Here is a 24,800-nt window from a genome sequence, read left to right as displayed (position 1 = left end):
TGGGAGTAGTTAGGAATCTAAATCGAAGGGGACAGACACTCACACAACTACAGTTTTATATATATAGATATACATAGCGCAGTAGTGGTGAGATGTGACAGCAAAGAAAAGCATACATTCACTCTCTGCATGCAATTAGACTCGGAAAGTTCGTGAGGAACCCATTGACCCAATTTGCTGACTTTTCCGATAGCACACAGGTGTCAATGAATGGTTGAATGACCAAATCCAAGCTTCTCTGCTAGTTCCTTAACAGTTACGATGATATTTTGTTCCACCAGGGTTTTCAGGATGTCCTTGTCGAGTTCTACAGATCTTTGAGGATGAGGCTCGTCTTCTAGGCTGTAGTTTATGGCTCGGGATTTCTGGAACCACCATTGACACTGCCTTACGCTTATTGTCCAATCCCCATATACTGCATTAATATTTCTTGTACTTTGCACACATTTATATTCTGTTATTCTTTTATATGTTTCAGCCTTGAGGTTGTGGCCATGCTGGATCATGTGTGTGTGTGTGTGTGTGTCTATCTGTCTGTCTGTCTGTATGTATATATGTATATGTATGTGTGTGAACAATAATATTTTCAACAGATGTGTTGCAAATGTATCTGATTGTTCTCAAGCTTCAATACTGTGTGTGTGTGTATGTGTGTGTGTGTATGTATGTATATGTATGTATGTATGTATATGTATGTATGTATGTGTGTATGTATGTATGTGTGTGTGTATGTATGTGTGTGTGTGTGTGTGTATGTATGTATGTATGTATGTATGTATGTATGTATGTATGTATGTATGTATGAGTGTATGTTTACTTTATTACTAATTACTCTCTTCCAAGAACATTTTCACTCACTCTTAGCTCTTAGCTTCCCATACATTTTACTCATGTATCTATCAGCGTCATAGACAGAATACTTTCACTTTAGTCTTCCTCAAATCACTCTGTCGCTATTTACTTTCATTTTATTCGTTGCCCACTGTGTGTGTGCGTTTGCGTGTGGTGTAAACCAGACTAAGAAAAGCATTTGACACACACACCAGAATGTGAGTTTTCTGTAAATTTTGCTTAATTGGAGTTTAAATTTTAAAAACTGGACCTGGCATGACGCGATGCATTGTACTCTCAAAACTGCTAGGTAAATTGTAATTGAAGAAATCCTATATTGTAGATTTCTATAACCCCCAAAGGGAGGCAGATAAAATCTGCCTTTTATAATAAGAGATATATATATAAAAGAAGAGTGCAAGTGGGGTTTTAAATTTACCACAGCTGTTTTGGTAGCATTTTATTGATGCAATCATAGATTGCATCAAAGCAAAATTTTAAACATGTTTAAACTGTATAAACAAGCAAGGTAGTGTATATAGTATAGTATAAACAAGCAAGGTAAAACTTTGAAGATGACTGACTCACTATCTTCTAGGTTTTACTTTGCCTGTTTATACATGCTTAAAGATTTATCTGAGGATGGTGGATTTATACTATGATGTAATTTATAACTGCATCAATAAAATGCTACCAAAACAGCTGTAGTAAATTTTAAACTCCATTTTAAGCCTATTCGTGTTCTTCTCTTATACTTGTGCCAAAACTGGAACCAACCTTTAATTGGATCTAACAATTCTGAAAATCCAACATTAATCATCATCATCATCATCGTTTAACATCTGCTTTCCATGCTAGCATGGGTTGGACGATTTGACTGAGGACTGGCGAACCAGATGGATGCACCAGGCTCCAATCTTGATCTGGCAAAGTTTCTACAGCTGGATGCCCTTCCTAATGCCAACCACTCCAAGAGTGTAGTAGGTGCTTTTACGTGCCACCGGCATGAGGGCCAGTCAGGTGGTACTGGCAACGGCCACACTCAAATGGCATTTTTTATGTGCCACCTGCACAGGAGCCAGTCCAGCAGCACAATAATAATAATAATAGTAATGATTTCTTTTATCTGTCACCAGGCAAATGAGGCAGGGGCAATACATAGACAGAGATAAAGTGTTGGGGTGTTACATATAATGGAATGATAAAAAAAAAGAGAAAAAATATACATGGTATATATTAAAAGGGAAGTATACATAATATACAACCCTAAGAAGAAAAAAAAAACTTGATAATGATGGCGTCCTTCTGATACAGGAGGACCAATAGGGATAATCGAGAACCCCACTATCCAAAATCTCCCTGAATACCAAGGACAAGTGCCCTCTCCAACTTCTTTCCTCCATCTCACAGATCTGCACTTAAAGCAGTACCATCCACTCTTGCCATTTTCACAATTTTCACCCACCTTTTGATAAATTCACTCAAAGACAGCAACTCCCCCTCCACACTCACCTTCCTTTTCAAGTGAAACTTGAAAAACTTGATAAGGTTTTACCAAAGAGGAATGTCTTTGTCCTCATTTCTTTCAGCCTCATCCATGATTCTGAAGGAAGGGAGAAAGAGGAGTAGTAGGATGAGTGGTAAGAGGTAGGAAGGATCTAGAATGCATAGTTTGTGCGATGTGGCACAATGAATGAGTGAAGAGATGCTGGGGAGATGGAAGAGTATAAGATAGGTAAAGGGAAACTGAGTGATTCAATATACATAGATCAAATTCTTTCTTCCCAATTAAGTGTGGCTTGTATGATGAGTAGAAGAGATTCTGGGAAAATGAAAGAGTACAGAATAAGTACAGTGGCTATGAGAAGACATGATGGGGAGGTATAGTGCTATAGAATAGGCGGCAGGTGGAAAGGAGTGTACATTATCTCACCGTTTTATCAGGCATTTTAACAAGCTTATGGGCAAGGTCAAATCTTCTGTCAACAGTCCTCTATCATCTCTTTTGTCAGATGTGGTGTCTTGAGAATATCTTTCACCATCTCATTCCCAATCTTTCTTGGTCTCCATCTTCATTAAGTACCATTCAGTTATAGAGATGTCATTCGCCATTCACATTGTATGTTTATACCAGCACAGACTTCTTTTCTTACTACATCTGATTCTACTTATATCCAGGTTGTTTCTCAAGTTTATTTATTATTTGTCATTCATATACAAAAACTGGTTCATCAAAGCATGCTCAACTCATTTCTTTCTAGTCTCTGCATGTCTTCAGCATTCAAAGCCCGTGTTTCATGGCCATATAGCAATGTACTTCACACAAGCACCATATAATCTGCTCTTGAATGTGAGGAAGAAGACCATTGTTGCCAGTAGAGGCTACTACACTTTTTGCCACAGCTAATTTTGTTACCTAGGCAACTACTGCAAAGGAGCCATCTGAAAATTTAAGGCAATTTAATTTCTGAGAGCTCTTAGTGTTTATTGCCCTGGTGCCCAGCTGTGAAATCTGCCCTTCTCTGTTAGCCTGCCTGCAGTCCCACTACACCTCTTATGTGTCCAATGTTTACACTGAGCATATCTTATAGAATTTTAACTGAATCCTTTTCTGCAGAAACAGCATGGCTATTTCACTGATGCTCTAAGAGTCCTGTCTTCCTTCACTCTAAAACTTTTGTTTTAAGACCCTTCAGTTCCAAATTTTGTTTCCATGTCTGGAATTTCTAGCTTCAGTTGTTTTATAAATTCTTTTTCTTATATCTTGAGATATAAGAACCATCTCTATCTTCTTTCCACCTACTCCTGCCCATCCTTATATAAAGCAAGGTAACCCTGTATCTTTTCTATAGCAAGACACCCATGCATGTGTCTGTCATACTTTAGTTTCTCAACACCTAGCATAGAACCATTGGCCCTCTTCCTCCTCGCAAATGTTACCTTCTCCAATCGTTTAGTCAAAGAGACATTTTCCTTTTCCCCCTTTTTCCCTCCTTCCTGTTCTTTTCTTGTTTAGCAAGTTACTTGGCAACCTCATTAGTGTTGGTAGTGTGAAAAAAGCACTCAGTGCACTCTTGGTGTTAGGAAGTGCATCCAGCCATAGAAATCATACCAAACCTGACATTGAAGCATGCAGCTCATTGAAGCATGTCAAACTGTCCAACCCACCACAGCAGGGAAATGATGATGTTGATGATGCTACAAGAGCCAAGTTGTCAGTATACAATAATACCAGAAGAGAACTAGTCTTAAATTCTTCTGGTATGGCTTTGAGGACTACAATAAACAGAAAGAAAACTGCATGCTGTGTGTGTGTGTGTGCATGTGCAGGTGTCTGTGCATGCCTTTTAGTCAACAAATGTCTGTGAACTAATAGACTGAAAAGTACCTTAGTCCAAAAACAAGGAAGTGCAACAGAAAGAACTGGACACTCTTCCTGAAAATTTATCTTAATAAGTTTTGTCTATTCTATGCCAGTATTGAAATAAATGCACAAAAACTATAATGATGATACATATACATATGATAACACAGAAACCACATACACACAAATACATACTCAGACATATACATATATATTATACACATACATGCATACATATAAATATATGCACACACACTCAGATGCATCAACCTACTGGGCATACATATTACACACACACAAACACACACACACACACATACAGCTTAGATATATATAAAAGACAAAAGCCAAAAATTTAACTCTGTACCAAAAGAGACAGACACATAAGCAACCACTTCCTCTAAACAGAAATGCTAATTGGAAGCAAGTAATAATATATTCTTAATTAAGCTGCTAGAGTTAATTGTTTTGGCCAGTCACACAATACAATACTTTTCATGGGATATGAACACAAATGTGTAAAGATAATGAAGAAAATTTGTATGGCAAATATAAATAAGGTGTTTCTCTCTTACATATACACACATTCAGAAAAACATAAACTCAAATATGGAGACATAGATGAAGATACAAACAAATACAGCATAAATATAGATGTGTTTAAGCAACAAAAAAACACTTAGAAACACATAACTATACATTCAGCTACTAAAAATATAATGCATACCCAAATGCCTTCAGAGCTAAAATTAAAACATGTGGCGCTTTCTGGTTATGGCAGTTAATGCAAGGGAGATCACCATTCCCTCACAACAAATTTGAATTTTGAAATTAAGGAATACAAGGAAGAAGATGCATAGTGTTCACATATTCTAAAAAAAAAAACATTGCCCTTTTCAAGTCTAGCCAGGCTCATGGGCCCGGTTTCCCGGTTTCTGTGGCATATGTGTTCCCCCCAGCTGGACGGGATGCCAGTCCATCACAGCGTTACTCAAGAAACAGGAAGAGAGAGAGTGAGAGAAAGTTGTGGCGAAAGAGTACAGCAGGAGTCACCACCACCCCCTGCCAGAGCCTCGTGGAGCTTTTAGGTGTTTTCGCTCAATAAACACACACAACGCCCAGTCTGGGAATCGAAACCGTGATCCTCCAACCACGAGTCTGCTGCCCTAACCACTGGGTCATTGCGCCTCCGCTTTCACATATTATATTATTTATTTATTTTTGTTTATCTGTTATGAAGTTCTTACAATTTCTTGTTGAAGGTAAGCACGTAGGGTACTATTTCATTCTTTTTAGATATTTTCAGCATGATTTAACTTGTAACTTATACATTAGATATATTACATGAAAATTAAGAGTGAAATTAATTGAAATCTGTTTAACACATGCTTATGTAACTTATCTGTTTTATCTTATTGAAAGTCAACCTTATACATGCACAAAATATTAGTGGTGCACATCCTGATGAAACCCACCTTACCTATGCTGTAAAATGTTTGCTGATAGGAAAAGCATCCAGTTGTAAAAACCATGTCCAAAAGAACAGAGAGACATAGACTTCACTTGCTACACTCAATGTAATTCGTCCAGGAGAGAAGTAACTATAAAAGGAAAACTGTTTTCTTTTTTAATCTTTCATTCAGGAGAAAAAGTAGTGCCTGTGACCCATTACAGGGCCTCTCAGACAAGTGAAAGGGAAGAAGAAAGGCATGGTCAAGCAAGAAAGTTAGCCTGAATGCTTGCAACCAAAGGTGCAGGTGGTGATGTTAAACTAGACAATGGAATGAGTCTATCAAGAAACTCATTAGTTCTGACACAGCTAACCTCTCTAGTGACAGTGGCAAAAAATGAACTGAGTTACTATCCTTTCATAGGCTCATTGATAGATGAATTCATTTCAATGATATTTTCACTGGTTTGTTTTGAAAATAAATGGTCTTTAAATATGATTACTTCTTTACCATCTTCTTTTTCACAATTATTTATAACCTACTTCTTTATAGCCTTCTTCTTTACAATCATTGTTTAAGTGGGGATAGAAAATAGATTTTCTTGAACAATTGGCATGGGTATGAGTATGTGGTAAGAAGTTAGCTTCTCAACCACATGGTTCAGTCCCACTGCATAGCACTTTTGGCAAGTGTCTTCTGCTGTGGATTTAGAAGATAACAATAATAATGAAATTATTGTATACAGTGCTCAGGTGCACCACAACTTGTCAGAAAGTGCGTATAAAGTATATGCAGTAATGTACAAATGTCTGGAAAGTGAAAAGTGTATGAGTCAGATACATGCTTGTGTGTGTATGGAGGGGAGAAAATCAGGTGTAGTGTTGGCGAATCTCAGAAAGCATGGAAGTTTTGAAGAATGCAGTGCTCTGACAACTAACAACTGATGCAGGCAGTTTGTTCCATGCTTCAGCAACTCTCAGTGTGAAAAAATGTTTCCGAAAGTCTTGGGAGCTGTGCCATTTTCTGACTTTGTAAATATGTCCACGGGTGTTAGACAGGTGGAGTTTGAAAAGGTGCTCAGAGTTATTGTTTGTAAGATGGTTAATAATTTTATGGGTGTCTGCCAAGTCAGCTGCCAGACGTCAGAGTTTCAGTGTGTCCATGCCCAGGGAAGTAAGGCATTCAGAATATGGCAAATGCCTGATGGAGGGTATTCTTTTGGTTGCACATCACTGAACGGCTTCCAGACGATTAATATCCTGGGCAAGATAGGGGTTCCAGACCGGTGATGCAAATTCCAGGTGAGAAGCCCACCGTGAATACACACACACATACACACATATAAATTAACAGAATGAGCTAAAAGTCCAAGGCTGTGAAAGATTTCAGAACATTTATAAATAGAAGGTGCTACAGCTGTTTCCAGGATATTTCATATATCCTTTTATCGGAGACAGAGTGAGAAAATGGTTAAGCAATAGTTATTCTAGAGAAGATATGAAATAGAGAGTGAAATGGAGGAATGAAAATAGACATGTGATATGTGAGATACAATATCCCTGCATATCTCACATCTATTTTCATTCCCCCACTTCACTTTCTATTTCATATCTTATCTAGATTAACTATTGCTTAACCATTTTCTCACACCATCTCCGATGAAGGGATATATAAAATATCCTGGAAACAGCTGTAAGACATTCTATTTATAAATGTCCTGAAATCTTTCACGGCCTTGGATTTTTATCTCATTCAGTTAATTTTTTTATATATATGCATGCTGATATATGATCTACGTTGGACTCCTATTTCACATAATCACTGAACCTGAAGCTTAACTATAGCCTGTCCATAGCACTTACTCAGCATTACCTGACACCTTTGGGTCTTCTTGACACCATTACCTCTCATAACCTATATATAGGTTTCAAAATGTGACCTCGTGTGTACCGTTGGCGATTTTTTTTCCTCTGTCTTCCCTTCTCTGGATCTTTCCTTCTCCTATGTTTCCGATGAAGAGCTCCGGTCGAAACGTTAAACCCTCCATCTTTCCTTCTTTCCTGAGCGTCCAATAATACTATATTTGTTCCACGTCCTCGCGTTGTTGTGTTTTTTGTGCTTTCTTGTTTGGATATATATATACACACAAATATATATCATCATCATTTAACATCCATTTTCTATGCCAGTACGGGTTGGACAGTTTGACTAGAGCTGGAAAGCGATGCCAGGTTCAGTATGATTTAGCATGGCTTCTACAGCTGGATGCCCTTCCTAACACTGGGTGCTTTTAACGTGCCACTGCATTAGCACATGTGACACTGGCATGAGTGCTTTTTTACATGGCACCTGCACAGGACTCTTGCAGGCCAATCCTCTTCACCAGACAGAACAATGGCCTTAACACTTCTGCTGTGGAAGTGCCTTTGTGAGTAAGTACAGGAATGACTGTGTGGTAAGAAGTTTGTTTCCCAACCTCATGGTTCCAGGTTCAGTCCCACTGTGTGGCACCAGTCTTCTACTATATAGCCTCAGGCTGACCAAAACCTTGTGAGTGGATTTGGTAGAATGAAACTGAAAGAAGCCTGTTGTGTGTGTGTGTGTGTTTGCCCCCTACCACCACTTGACAACTGGTGTTAATGTGTTTATGTCGCCATAACTTAGTGGTCTGGCAAAAGAGATTGATAAAGTAAGTACCAGGCTTAAAAAAATAAGTACTAAGGTTGAGTCATTCAACTAAAAATTTTCTTCCTAGTAGTGCCCTAGCATGGCCACAGTCTAATGACTGAAACAAGTAAAAAAATAAAAGATGCACACACACACATACATATATATATATATGTGTGTGGGTGTGCATCCTATATACATGTGTGTGTGCGTGCGCACACACACACACACACACAAACATTCATACATACAGAAACACACATGCGCGCACACACACACACACACATAGAATAAAGAGTTGATATCTTGTTACTAACCAGTCTTTATGACCTATATATATGGCCTTGACACTTCACTCTCACTAACACAGTTTGTCTACCTATAATAGGTTGGTATTGTGTTGTTTTTTTTAATTTTTAAACGTGACTAAGGAAATCTTTGATCTAAGATATCCACTATGGTCATCCTGTTTTTATGCATATTATGGCCAACATTGTCCAATGCATCCTTTTATTTGCAATGTGACAGTGTGTATTATGAGGGACATTTGATTGCAATTTCTGGCTTGTTGAATGATCACATAGAGCCCCCACCTCATAAGTAGGTTAAAGTTAAGAGATATAGCTTTATTATTACTGGCAGAATGTGGAATTTTAAACCAGTAAGTGTTTAGTTAATGAGCAGTACTGCAATCAAATTATACTTCGGCATACTTTGTGTCAAATTCCTGAAGTTATACAATAATTATTGATAGTTCCATCAGATGAGGAAAAGTTAAGAAATTGTTTCTTTCACATTTACATAAAGTAAATAATTACTGATATTCATATACATATATATAAGATGAGCAAAACGCCCCCCCCCCCCTCCAATGGATGGTGCTGAATCATATCTGCTGATTAAAAGCAATCAGTGTTTTCTTTTCATTAAAAAATAATTAAGCATGCCTTTATTTCAATAAAATTTTTGGTTTTGTTAAACGAAGTTAAGGAAAAAAAAAAACTTCTTGAGAAACCAAATAGTCTTTCCTTCCTTCATGCCAAGTTTGAAGAAAATATCTCTTTTGCATCTTACTTTTTTGGTCTCTTAAATATACTGCATTTTGTGGCATTATTTCAACCCAGCTGGGTTTTTTGGCACAAACTGCACGTGCATTTTTCTTGCATACACGTAGTATTGATCGCAACAGCTGATGTACTTGCACGTACAAATGCACGTTCCCACAGCTTTAGCGATCACATTCTCACCTGGAATCGATTTTTGTAATTTTTTCAAGACTTATGCATGCCCTGATACTGTCAGTATCTACATATCAAATTTGAGTGCAATCGGATGGAGGATGCCCAAGATCCTAGAAGACACACAGACAGACAGAACGGATTTTATATAATAGACTAGCAGTATCGCCTGGCGTTGCTCGGGTTTGTAAGGGAAATAACTATTTAAGCATTTTTAGAGAGTTATAGCCAAAAAATAGCAAAAAATGCATTAAAAATGGAAAAAATATGATGGTAAATTTTTTTTTAAATCGTTGACTCATCGTAGACATTTTTAGAGAGTTACTTCCCTTATATAATAGCGAAAAAATGCATTAAAATGGAAAAAAAACGATGGTAAATTTTTTTTAAATCGTAGACTCATGTAGACGCTTTCTTAGCCATTTCTGTTTTGGTGTCTTCAAGCCATGAAGTCGTTGTTCTAAAAGAACGCTGGTCTCCTTGACAACGCATTACGACGTTGATTTCCTTACACTCCCTTCCCCACAGGTGCAGGTGTGAGCGTGGACGCCAACTCCGCCGCCATCGACACACAAAAAATTATGTATTAAAATGGAATAAAAAACGATGTTAAATTATTTTTAAAATCGTAGACTCATCGTAGACGTGCGCTAATACTCAGACGGGCTCGATATGAATCACGACTATAAGCTACCCGAATTTGGTTAAACTGCACCGCAAAATGTGGGAGTAGTTAGGAATCTAAATCGAAGGGGACAGACACTCACACAACTACAGTTTTATATATATAGATATACATAGCGCAGTAGTGGTGAGATGTGACAGCAAAGAAAAGCATACATTCACTCTCTGCATGCAATTAGACTCGGAAAGTTTGTGAGGAACCCATTGACCCAATTTGCTGACTTTTCCGATAGCACACAGGTGTCAATGAATGGTTGAATGACCAAATCCAAGCTTCTCTGCTAGTTCCTCAACAGTTACGATGATATTTTGTTCCACCAGGGTTTTCAGGATGTCCTTGTTGAGTTCTACAGATCTTTGAGGATGAGGCTCGTCTTCTAGGCTGTAGTTTATGGCTCGGAATTTCTGGAACCACCATTGACACTGCCTTACGCTTATTGTCCAATCCCCATATACTGCATTAATATTTCTTGTACTTTCCGTTGCGTTGTTGTCTTTATTGAACTCATAAAGCAAAATATGCCAAATATGCTCCTTTGTTACTTCCAATATAGCTTTGAAAAAAATAGCTGTTAAAATCGAAATGCACTCTTCAAAACTTGCACTATGAATAAGGACAAGATAAAATTACTACCTGCTTTTATAGCAAGTTAATATAAGTAGTTTATCCCATTCCCCTCTGACTTTTAGTTCAAGCTGTTGAAAAAACCGCATTATTATATATATATACATACATACATACATATACACACACACTCTCTCTCTCACACACATGCACACATTTATATTCTGTTATTCTTTTATATGTTTCAGCCTTGAGGTTGTGGCCATGCTGGATCATGTGTGTGTGTGTGTGTGTTGTCTGTATGTATATATGTATATGTATGTGTGTGAACAATAATATTTTCAACAGATGTGTTGCAAATGTATCTGATTGTTCTCAAGCTTCAATACTGTGTGTGTGTGTATGTGTGTGTGTGTATGTATGTATGTATGTATGTATGTATATGTATGTATGTGTGTATGTATGTATGTGTGTGTGTATGTATGTATGTGTGTGTGTATGTGTGTGTATGTATGTATGTATGTATGTATGTATGTATGTATGTATGTATGTATGAGTGTATGTTTACTTTATTACTAACACAAGCCACTACGGTTATTTAATGTAAAGTCTTCCTCAAATCACTCTCTCTCGCTATTTACTCTCTTCCAAGAACATTTTCACTCACTCTTATCTGTTAGCTTCCCATACATTTTACTCATGTATCTATCAGCGTCATAGACAGAAACAAATATTACCTCGCCATCGTCATCGCATTCTATTGTCTACCTGTCAACACACTGAATTACTTTCACTTTATTCGTAGCACACTGTGTGTGTGCGTTTGCGTGTGCTGTAAACCAGACTAAGAAAAGCATTTGACATACACACCAAAATGTGAGTTTTCTGTAAATTTCGCTTAATTGGAGTTTAAATTTTAAAAACTGGACCTGGCATGACCCGATGCATTCTACTCTTAAAAATGCTAGGTAAATTGTAATTGAAGAAATCCTATATTGTAGATTTCTATAAGATACAAAGGGAGGCAGATAAAATCTGCCTTTTATAATAAGAGATTACTACATGTACAAAAGGTTCTATGAGATAGTGAGAACTAGAAATACTGTTTTCAGACAAGCAATTGCTTTATTAATAATACAGGGTGGGCCAAAATTCATGCATAAAATAAGTTCAATGCACTTTGGAATTGTCAAAGACATGCTTCAATTTTCCTAAAGCTGAATAAAATAAATAAAATAAGGGTGAATACATATGTACTTGCACATGTTGAACAAAATAAATGATAATGATGACGATGTAATATGAATAAAACATCAAATGTTTTGATGCATGACTTTTGGTCCACTCTCTATAAAAAGCAAACAAACAAGACATCTTATTTGTTAAGATGTTTAATAAAACATATTCAGATGTTTTAGATCTGAAAAGAACTTCAATAAAATGAAGTTTTTATTTTGTAAGAAAATTACTTAGGGCATTCATCTGCCATAACACCTCAAGTTGGATAAAAGGTTTAATAGCTGGAGATGTCTGTCTTGTCTATCTGTGCATGTATGTGTATATGTGATTTGACAGCCACTATCACCATGTATGTGTGTGTGTGTGTGTGTGTGGTGTGTGTGTATGTGTGTGTGTGTATGTATGTATGTATGTATGTATGTATATGTATGTATGTGTGTATGTATGTATGTGTGTGTGTATGTATGTATGTGTGTGTGTATGTGTGTGTATGTATGTATGTATGTATGTATGTATGTATGTATGTATGTATGTATGAGTGTATGTTTACTTTATTACTAACACAAGCCACTACGGTTATTTAATGTAAAGTCTTCCTCAAATCACTCTCTCTCGCTATTTACTCTCTTCCAAGAACATTTTCACTCACTCTTATCTGTTAGCTTCCCATACATTTTACTCATGTATCTATCAGCGTCATAGACAGAAACAAATATTACCTCGCCATCGTCATCGCATTCTATTGTCTACCTGTCAACACACTGAATTACTTTCACTTTATTCGTAGCACACTGTGTGTGTGCGTTTGCGTGTGCTGTAAACCAGACTAAGAAAAGCATTTGACATACACACCAAAATGTGAGTTTTCTGTAAATTTCGCTTAATTGGAGTTTAAATTTTAAAAACTGGACCTGGCATGACCCGATGCATTCTACTCTTAAAAATGCTAGGTAAATTGTAATTGAAGAAATCCTATATTGTAGATTTCTATAAGATACAAAGGGAGGCAGATAAAATCTGCCTTTTATAATAAGAGATTACTACATGTACAAAAGGTTCTATGAGATAGTGAGAACTAGAAATACTGTTTTCAGACAAGCAATTGCTTTATTAATAATACAGGGTGGGCCAAAATTCATGCATAAAATAAGTTCAATGCACTTTGGAATTGTCAAAGACATGCTTCAATTTTCCTAAAGCTGAATAAAATAAATAAAATAAGGGTGAATACATATGTACTTGCACATGTTGAACAAAATAAATGATAATGATGACGATGTAATATGAATAAAACATCAAATGTTTTGATGCATGACTTTTGGTCCACTCTCTATAAAAAGCAAACAAACAAGACATCTTATTTGTTAAGATGTTTAATAAAACATATTCAGATGTTTTAGATCTGAAAAGAACTTCAATAAAATGAAGTTTTTATTTTGTAAGAAAATTACTTAGGGCATTCATCTGCCATAACACCTCAAGTTGGATAAAAGGTTTAATAGCTGGAGATGTCTGTCTTGTCTATCTGTGCATGTATGTGTATATGTGATTTGACAGCCACTATCACCATGTATGTGTGTGTGTGTGTGTGTGTGTGTGTGTGTATGTGTGTGTTGAGGCTCTGTAATTGGAATGAGTACACTTCAAATCTGGATATATGTAGGTGTATATCTATGTATCTATCTATCTATCTATCTATCTATCTATCTATCTATCTGTCTGTCTGTCTGTCTGTCTGTCTGTCTAGCCAATATATATATATATATATATATATATATATATATATATATATATATATATATAGCCATATAAAGAAGATAATGTATAAAACATCAAAAACTAAACATCGACAACAATTAAGAGCTCAATTAATAATAGATCATTAAAATCCAACATGTTACAGAATTGCAGTAAATCTGTCAGTGGAATTTATGCTTTTCTGTTTTTTATTCTCTCTCTCTCTCTCTTAAAAAGCATTCTGTTTATGCTTGTAATTCATTATGCCCCCCCCCCCTGTATTCCCCCAGACACCCAATCCTCCTTCCTTCCTCTATCTATGACACTACTTGGCACTTGTAATCACTTGAGGGCAATATGGACACATGTTACTCTTCCCCAACCCCACCCCATTTTCTTTGCATTATCAGTTACCTCCCCACCCCCACGCCAATCACTTCCATCCCTTATCCACATTACTCTCCCTTCCTTATCCCCCACTATTTTCACCAGTTACTTCCTTCAGTTATCTCTCTCCTCTGCCATACTCCATTTTAACACCTCACATATCTACTATCTTTCTCAGTGCTCTCTTATATCTGCCATCACACCCTACTCCCAGAAATCACCCTTATGCACCCTACATCTCCCTCTTCATCATTCCTAACACCATGCACATCATCTCCCCACCTTCTGATCTATCCTTACTGAACCACTTCTATCTCTCCCACCTTATTATCTCCTTACTGATATTTTCCATTGACCACACCTCCAATCTTGTTCACCTCTACTCACATCTCTAACCATCATTCACTCTCCCCTCACACTCTTATGAAAGTATCCACTCTCTCCTCCCCTTCCATGATTGACAATGCATACCTCCTCTTATGCTCACCTTCTTGTACCTTGAGAGTTTGCTCTGGCATTCACTCCACCATTACATTCTTTTATCTCCTTTCCAACTACTGCCACCTATCCTTATATAATGTCAGGTAGTTAAATATTTCCTCTGTAGTAAGTCACCTGTGCTTGTCCTATCATACAGACACCTTTCAACACCTGACTATATCCAGCTCCAGTATTCTAGAGGTTTGACAATAGAGACTGGTAGAATAAGCACTAGGCTTACAAAGAATGAGTCATGGGGTTGATTTGTTCGACTAAAGGCAGAGCTCCAGCATGGCTGCAGTCAAATGATTGAAACAAGTAAAAGAATAAAAGAAAGAGTATCAACAAAATCTTGAAGCTACAAGATTATGCATGATTAATTGAAGACAATGTGAATAAATATAGACATACGAGTGGCTGTGTGGTAAGTAGCTTGCTTACCAACCACATGGTTCCGGGGTCAGTCCCACTGTGTGGTACCTTGGGCAAGTGTCTTCTACTATAGCCTCGGGCCGACCAAAGCCTTGAGTGGATTTGATAGACGAAAACTGAAAGAAGCCCGTTGTATATATATGTGTGTGTGTGTGTATGTTTGTGTATCTGTGTTTGTCCCCCCCCAACATCACTTGACAACCAATGTTGGTGTGTTTATGTCCCCGTAACTATAGGTTCAGCAAAAGAGACCGATAGAATAAGTACTAGGCTTACAAAGAATAAGTCCTGGGTTGATTTGCTCGACTAAAGGCAGTGCTCCAGCATGGCCACAGTCAAATGACTGAAACAAGTAAAAGAATAAAATTTGCGTTACATTCAGAATAACCTCAATGTCATAAAGGCTTAAAATTATATATACATAGGCGCAGGAATGGCTGTGTGGTAAGTAGCTTGCTAACCAACCACATGGTTCCGGGTTCAGTCCCACTGCATGGCATCTTGGGCAAGTGTCTCTGCTATAGCCCCAGGCCGACCAATGCCTTGTGAGTGGATTTGGTAGACGGAAACTGAAAGAAGCCTATCGTATATATGTATATATATATATATGTGTGTGTTTGTGTATCTGTTTGTCCCCCTAGCATCGCTTGACAACCGATGCTGGTGTGTTTACGTCCCCGTCACTTAGCGGTTCGGCAAAAAAAAGAGACCGATAGAATAAGTACTGGGCTTACAAAGAATAAGTCCCGGGGTCGAGTTGCTCGATTAAAGGCGGTGCTCCAGCATGGCCGCAGTCAAATGACTGAAACAAGTAAAAGAGAAAGAGAAAGAGAAATTACACCTTGTAACTTTGAAGTGGCTTTAGATTTAATTATCTCACTGCAGCAAAGCTGACTGAAACATAAACATTAAAATAATAATAATAATAATAATAATAATAAAAATGAATTCCATTCTTACTTCTTTATGATTTTCTGAATGTATTGGCAGATACTTTATCACAGAGAAGTAATTAAAACAATATGAAGCCTACACAATTTATTTAAGAGGATATTTTCCTGGTATTATTATGATTTTATAGTAATGATGTTCATCCATACTTACCAATCTCCTTTTTGATAACATACATTTATAATTTAAAAATAACTCACACATGAATGAAGCTGGAGAGGTGAAATATGTTCTTGTGAAAGGATGATGTGTATATCCATTGAATTGAATCTGGGTCAGATACCAAGAAAGAATAACAAGTATGTTATTTATCTAAGTTTCTATGGAAAATTTATTTACATTATTTTTTTTATTCCAGAGATTTTAGATTTTTATACTACTTAAATCAATTGGAGGTCTTCTGTTTTAATTTTTCCTTCTTTAACACATGCACACACACAAGTATATGCCATCATCATCATCATTATGTCTGTCTTCCATGTTGGCATAGAATAGACAGTTTGATAGGATTCAAAGAGCCAGAGAACTATGTTGAGTACTTATGTCTGCTTTGGCATGGTTTCTACAGCTGGGTGCCTTTCCTCATGTTAACTGTTTTATGGCACAGGGTACTGGGTGTCTTTTTCATGACACTGGCATGAGAGAAAGTTGCCTAGAAACTTGGAAGAAGAAGAAGAAGAAGAAGAAGAAGAAGAAGAAGAAGAAGAAGAAGAAGAAGAAGAAGAAGAAGAAGAAGAAGATGCTTTGCATTATACAAGAGTGGGTGGGAGTAGTAAGAAAGAAGATAGAGGTGTGGGAGCATAGTGTCAAGATACAAGAAGAGTCTGAAAGAGAATACAGACAAAGGTTAGAAGTGTGTGTGGGGTGGAGGTTAAGTTCATAGGAGTGTGAGAGGAGAGTGACTGGTGGTTATGAATGGAGGAAGAGCTTAGTGTACTGAATGATATACAAGGGTGGAGGGATGGTTAATGGTAAATATCAGTATGGGGAAGGAGGTGAAAGTAATAGCTAAAGAAAGGGAAGGTGAGAAGTGGCATAAGGGATATCCATGGAGGGCAGCTGTATGATAAGCTGGTATACAGATCAGAAAATTGAGAGAGAGAGAATTTCTTTATTCACCATAAGGTTGAGAAAAAGAGGGGACAATACGGAGGGGGGGGGGACAGACAAAACAAACATTGGGGTCAGGGTATGGAATATACAAATAAATGAGAATGAGTGATTAAGAAAAAATGACCCCAAAAACCACATACTCACACTGAAGACTTTGCTTTCTCCTATTCTTATATTTTAAACAGAGAGAGAGAGGGGGATAGAGATGAAGGTCAAAGTTATGTATTGGTGGTTATAGTGAGTAGGGGACAAGGGGTGGTATTGACAGTAAACATGAAGAGTTTTTTTTAGAGGTAAGGTATGTCAGTTCTAAGAAGAGGGATATATAAAATAAATAAATATATATGGTTTATCCAGTGAAAATTTATTTTGAATAGACTTAATTAATATTAGAATATCTAATGAGTTGATTTATCATTTGGAAAACACGTTTGTGTCACTATATATTGCCAATATGTATCTACAAATATTTATGTTAATCATAATGATTATGATTAGAGGGGATAGAAATAACAAATGTGGATTAATATTAAACAGTAGAATACAAGATATTTACAATATTGTTTCAAATTTTGGCAAAAGATCAGCAGTTTCAGGTGGGGGTTAAGTCAATTTCATTGCCTCCAATGTTCATTTGTGACTTATTTTATCAACTCTGATAGGATGAAAGGCAAAGTGAACTTTCATGGAATTTGAACTCAGAACATGAGGGTGGACAAAATACAGTTAAGCATTTCACCTGGAGTGCTAACGATTCTGCTAGTGCACTGACCTAGATTTTCACAGTAGTTCACTGTGTTTCTTGAAACACATCATATTATATATAAAAAAATTTTAAGACATTCAAACATTAGACATAAAAATAATTTTTCATCTACATGTCTGTCCTAATCCTTTCTCTTCATATTGTAACTTTTCATCACCTAGCATAAAGCTACCTCTCTCTCTGCTGAACCTTCACTCAATCACTAATGGTGATCTGAGTTCTTAAAACTACTGTAAATCCTCGAGTATAATCCGCATTTTTTCCCCAAAATTTAAAGGTCAAAATCCCTAATGCATACTATATACGAGGTTAAAAATGAAAATTATTTTCTAAGCAATGTCCGAGTCTCTATTTGCTGTCCGGCTATTTTTATTCAGACGCATTTTGTGATGACGGGCGCGAAAATACCTTAAGCTAAGCCTGAAAGCAATGAAGTCATAAAAGGATCATCCATAACTTGCAGTAAGCAACATTTATTAAACGTTATTACTGTTATTTCTTTATTTTCTGCAAACAAAATGCACAAAAAAGCTACACGTTTGCATTATGTTATATATACAATAATAATAAAGGATGTTACCATATACAGTTTTACAAACCAAGGACGTAATATAGACCTCCTTGACTCAAGTTAGATAAGGGGTGTGTATTATACATGAGGTTTAGGTTCTTCAGAGGTACAGCCCCCTAAAAATTTCCTGCGTATTATACTCAAGGATTTACGGTACATGAAAAATAGCACCCAGTACATTCTGAAATGTGATTGCCATTAGGAAGGGCATCCGACCACTGAAACCATGACAAAGCCCAATGCAGTCCTCTGGCTTGTTAAATCCTATCATATCATCCAACCCATACCAGAATGAAAGGCAGATGTTAAAAGATGATGATAATGCCGATACTGTATGTATTTGTACAAAATTCCCACTCACTTTGAATATTACATATTTTGCTGCAGGCTTTCATCCATACAAAAAGTTGCTTGTTACTTTTCGTAAATACTGTTTGTAACTTCACTTGTGGTTGTATTTAAATAAAAACTAACAGCATCACCCGGCGTTGCTCAGGTTTGTTTCAAGCCTTTAGAATTGGAATTTTTGAAAAGTAAAAATTTTGCATTATGTAGCTTGTTATTCTCTTTAAGTGAACATTTTTCTGATTGAAATACACCGGAAAATGGTGACACAGCAGTCAAAAAATCGTAAAAAAATAGGGATTTTCATAGAAAAAAAGCACCTTTTTGATGTAAATAATTTTTGGTCTTAACATGGTCAGATTTGAATTTTATCTTCTACGGAATGAAGAGCAAGCCTTCTTCTATCATACTCTCAATTTTGGTCAACTTGCGCCGCAGGGTCTCGGAGGAGATAGTGTTAGTTGAAGGCTACCAAACCTGCCACACACAAACAACTTCAGCTTTATATATATAGATATAAAACATTTAGCTAAAGTAATCCCAATCATTACCAACAAAGTCTAGCAATTTTGTGAAACCAGAGGTAACAGCAATGTTTGTCTATAATTCATACCTTCAGCAACTAGATTAACTGGTGCTTTTAAATCACCACACCTAATTGGCTGGCAAAATATTCAACATCAAATTTGACATAAGGATTATAGCTGTCTAATAGAGAACATGTTTCACACACATGTGGAAGCTGTGTACATGCTAATTCATGAGACTCCATGTTTGTTTAGAAGCAGAATTGAATTCTACTAAAGCAGTCTTTGTTTTCGGTGTGACATCATCAGAGTATATTTGTTTATAATACCATTATCCAAAGAGTATGAGTAGTGACATGACCAACACACCCTCTTTACTCAGTCATTGTATGGGTGCATATGTAAGTGAGCGAGTGTGTGTGTGTGTGTATGTGTGTGTGTGTGTGTGTGCGCACGCACTGCAAATTTCAAACCAGAGTAAAGTTCAGGAGATAAATTGCAAACAGTCTTCATACCTCCTTTTTTTTTTTGTTTTTAGTAAAAAAAAAAGCTGTAATTTATCTAGAAGCATACGTAAGAATTAAAATAATACTGTATTTGTTATATTCATATTTAACTTTGGAAATTTGTCCTTCAACCTCATGCAATTACAGGACAAATGTATGCAGCTACATTAAGACTTGCAAAGAGCACTTCAGTTATATTTACAATGTCGAAAAGTCACTAATACCTATTTCTTTATTACCCACAAGGGGCTAAACACAGAGCGGACAAACAAGGACAGACATAGGTATTAAGTCGATTACATCGACCCCAGTGCGTAACTGGTACTTAATTTATCGACCCCGAAAGGATGAAAGGCAAAGTCGACCTCGGCGGAATTTGAACTCACAACATAACGCAGACGAAATACCGCTAAGCATTTTGCCTGGCGTGCTAACGTTTCTGCCAGCTCGCCGCCTAATACCATGTACTCTGGAGTTTATTCAGTGATAAAACATTTTTTAAAAATATCTAGATCATCCATATATTTAATTCAGAATAATTTATATAAACAAATTTTAGTGCATTTGTTGCACTTTCTTTTATATCTTTAATAATTAGGTGTAGTTATTTACTCTCAGGTCAACCATAGTTGAACAAACTTGTGATAAAAGGCATTCCAGTCCTGACTGACCATTTCTAAGGTGTATGAAGGGCTACATTACCGAATGTATCTTATCTTTAAATAAGATAGTAGGGTGTGATCAAGGAAATTTGACTGCTACTTTTAGCAGACTAAGTAACCAGAAATGGGCTCCTTCATTAGCTTAAGTCTCATCTCATCTCATGGCTCAGCTTCACGAACGAAGATCAGGAAGGCTGTCCACATTACGTGCATGCACGCTCGTGACTGACAAGTCTGATATGGGAAAGGCAGGTCCGTGAGCAGTGTCCACAGACGAAGGTAACATCTGGTGTGGTGTCAGAGGCGGCTCGCGCCTTCCTCCTGCGTCTCTTGTCTTTAAGTGCGTCTCTTCTTCGTTCCTCAAACTTGCTGACTGCGTTGAAGATTGTGTGGCACCATACATCACAGTCCGCAGCCATGTCTGACCATCATCGGTGGTTAATTTGACATGCTGTTAGAGACTTCTTCAGGCAGTCTTTGTAGCACTTCCTCGGAGTTCCTCTCACTCTGTGGCCAGTGGAGAGTTCGCCAAACAGGGCAATCTTTGGAAGGCGATGGTTCTCCATTCTGGAGACATGCCCTGCCCATCGGAGGTGGTACTTCAGTAGCGTGGCTTCAATGCTGGGGATCTTGGCCCGCTCCAAGACTTCAATGTTTGTGACGAAGTCACTCCAGTGAATGTTGAGGATGGTGCGGAGACATCACTGGTGGAAGTGCTCAAGGAGACAGATGTGACTGCGGTAAGTGATCCAGGTCTCTGAGCCGTAGAGAAGAGTGGTGAGAACCACGGCCCTGTAGACACTGATCTTGGTTTTGTTCTTCAGGCCACCATTGTGCCAAACACGTTTGTACAATCTGCCAAAGGAGCTATTTGTTTTAGAAAGTCTATTGTCAATTTCCTTGTCATTAGCTTAAGTACTACACAAATAAATTACATGTATATTTTAGCTAACTTTTAACCAATATTTTTTTTTGGTTAACAGAAACTGAAAAAAACCCAAAAAACTCCACTACGTGTGTATATATGTCTTTATTCTTCTATCTACTGTTTTATTCTTTTATACACTGAATTCTCTGTCTGGAACTTTCCTACATACACACCTTGTCTCCAGTGTATGGAGATGCTGACCCATTACCTGGGATATCCAAGAAACAGCTGTAAGACATTAATTACTTCTAATTCACCTTACTCTAATTAAATACTCTAGATGACCTGAGATACTCATCCTGCTTTGATTTTGTTATCCTTTTTCCTCTAATATATGCCTGCTAGCTTGGAAGTCTACTATGGATCCCTAACTCCAGCCTCAGCTGGGAACTTGGAACCTAATGGATGACTAATTATAGTACTTACACAGTGTACCTATTCATTTAGATCATCAATGAATTAAACCTTTCATATTCTATATACATTATAGATATATATATCACCGTGGTCACATATATATATCATCGTTGGTCACAATGTGCTTCGCATTGTTTTAGCCTTCAAATGGCGCCACCCCACTGGCTAAGCAAGCAAGCCAACAGAAGAAAGAGTGAGATAAAGTTGTGGCAAAAGAGTACAGCAGGGATCACCACAACCCCCTGGCAGAGCCTCGTGGAGTTTTAGGTGTTTTCATTCAATAAACACTCACAACGCCTGGTCTGGGAATCGAAACCGCGATCCTACACCCGCAAGTCCGCTGACCTAACCACTGGGCCATTGCGCCTCCATATATATATATATGCATAGTTATAAAATCTCAAGAAGAGAGAGAGTAATAATGTAAAGTGTCACCACATTAAAGTGGCAGTTGAATGTTACTACTAGCTTAACCTCAGGCAAATTCTCCACCAGCTGGTTATCGGTGCAATGCTCTGCAACCTTTATATACAATATATCACTAGTAGGGGGAGTGAACCCCTACATATAGATGTGTGTATGTGTGTGTGTGTGCATGTCTGTGTTTGTCCACCACTACTGCCTGACAACTGGTGTTAGTTTGTTAACATCTCAATAACTTAACAGTTCAGTAAAAAAGCCTGATAGAATAAGTACCAGACTTTAAAAAATATAAGTACTTAGCTCTGTTTGTTTGACCAAATCCTTTAAAGCAGTACTCCAGCATGGCAACAGTCCAAAGACTGAAACAAGTAAAAGATATGAGTCATTTATGCTAATGCATTGACCATCTTGCAGCATCTGAAGTTTCAATCATTTGTCAATTTATTGAATCAATAAACATCACTCAGCCTAGTACTGGCTACATAAATAGAAACTCAATGCTGCCTGCTTTCATCTCTTTTCCCTTAGCAAGATGTAGCTTGAACAAGCAGTTCTCTTCTTTTTTCTGAGTCAGCGGTCCACCTTCTGGCTTGTCAATGAAAGCACTGACACAATCTATTTTTGCCCCAGCTAGTTTCAACACAAGGCAATTTACAGCTGAAAGAGATATTGCTTTGCTGTCTCTATTCCATAAAATTACTAAACCTCGTATGTTAAATGTAGTAAAACAAAAGAACAACTTGTACAGCATTCTACAACATATTTTACTCAAACCTTAGTTTTCTATTGATTGTTCATTTTATAGCCATGCTAGCATACATTAGATATGTTGAGTATTTTTTTTTATATAGCTAGATGCCCTTTCTGACACTAAGCATACTATCTTTTTTCAAGTAAAGGATATTTTATTCCATACAGCCACATTCAAAGAAACTTATTTCTTTTCCTGAAAAAAGTCTGAAAACCGTTTTCAATTTCCTTTCTATTTCTGAATGTTTTGTCTCTTATAAAATGCTCTTGTGATCAGAACAGATGGAAATCCATAAGAACCAAGTCAGGTGAGGATGAAGGATATGGAAGAACTTCCCATCCTAACAATCTCATTTTTTCTTAGGTTTATTTTGAATGGTATGACCATGTGGAGAATATACTGGAGAATAACATCTTTTCTGTTCACCAAAGCTGGCCACTTTCAATGTAATTTTTCATTTACACAATCAAGCTGTTGACAATAAACATCTGCATTGATGGTCCTTTCAAGTTCCAGTAGCTTGTAATGGGCAATATCTCTCTTGTTCCACCAAACACAAAGGATTTTTGTGGAAGGAGTTCTGGTTTTGGTGTTGGCTCTCATTACGTGGTAACCACTATCTTTTTTTGTTTTCTGTTGTAATGCAAAACCCATTTTCCACCACCTGTAACAATGTGCTGCAGAAATGACAGGTTGTTATTCTAGGTTAGAAAACTGCTGCAGATGGTGGAATGTTTTCCCAATTTGCTTGAGGAGGTTTGTAGATAGTTTTGCACCAAATCTCTGGTGCTTTGACCTGTATCTGATACAACAATCTCATTCAAAAAGGTTGTCTTCCAGAACAAGGCTTATTGGATATGTCACAATCGCTATTTTTAAACCTTTTAAACCACAGCTGACATGTAGAAGCTTTCACTGCATCCAGATACACTTCACAAACGTTTTCCATTGCTTCTGTAGCAGTACTTATCTTTTGAAACTCATACAGCAAGCAATGATGAATATGTTGTTTCGTAAAGTTCTTACCCTTCATCATCATCATTATCGTTTAACGTTCACTTTCCATGCTAGCATGAGTTGGACAATTTGACTGAGGACTGGCGAACCAGATGGCTGCACCAGAATCCAATCTGATCTGGCAGAGTTTCTACAGCTGGATGCCCTTCCTAACACCAACCACTGCAAGAGTGTAGTGGGTGCTTTTACGTGCCACCGGTACGAGAGCCAATCAGGCGGTACTGGCAACAGCCATGCTTAAATGGTGTTTTTTAAATGCTACTTGCACAGGAACCAGTCCAGCGGCACTGGCAACAACCTCACTTGAATGTTTGTTTTTTTTTCCCTTCATGGGGTTAATTTCCAAAATAACTATGAACGACACTGTTGGATAGAAGAGATGACTTACCATTTCTAGACGTTTCCACCGATTTGACCTTGGTTCTGATGTAATTGATTGATTCATATTTCATATTGGTGAAAAAAAACTCAATTACTTTCTGAACTCTCTAATATGCAAGTTTGATAAGTGCCAATGCAGAAAACCCCTCAGCCTTTGAGTCACTCTACTGCTTTTGCTAAATAATAATTATATACATATACTCATATTTTGAGTTCTATTTTCTGTTTGCATAAGCATACTGAAATAAACACTATTGTTACTACAATGAGTATACCATCAGCCTATCATAATCAATGTTAAAAATGAAGTCTTGACTGAACAAAGAGAAATGATCATTTGGGAAATAAATACAATCATCACCATCAT

The 24,800-nt window shown here is 37.2% G+C and overlaps 1 long non-coding RNA gene across 1 annotated transcript; it reads right to left on the bottom strand.

The window, feature by feature from the left end:
* Nucleotides 1–486: 486 nt before the first annotated feature.
* LOC118763377 lies at nt 487–23,563 on the bottom strand. Its single transcript, XR_004999127.1, has 3 exons — nt 23,436–23,563; nt 10,651–10,662; nt 487–497 (listed from the first exon to the last, which is right to left on the bottom strand). It is a non-coding gene; the product is annotated as an uncharacterized LOC118763377 (long non-coding RNA).
* Between the last annotated feature and the right edge of the window lie 1,237 nt (nt 23,564–24,800).

The sequence above is a fragment of the Octopus sinensis genome, linkage group LG5 (assembly GCF_006345805.1).
Source record: "Octopus sinensis linkage group LG5, ASM634580v1, whole genome shotgun sequence".
In the NCBI taxonomy this organism is placed as follows: Eukaryota; Metazoa; Mollusca; class Cephalopoda; order Octopoda; family Octopodidae; genus Octopus; species Octopus sinensis.
This window is presented reverse-complemented; position numbering and strand designations above follow the sequence as displayed.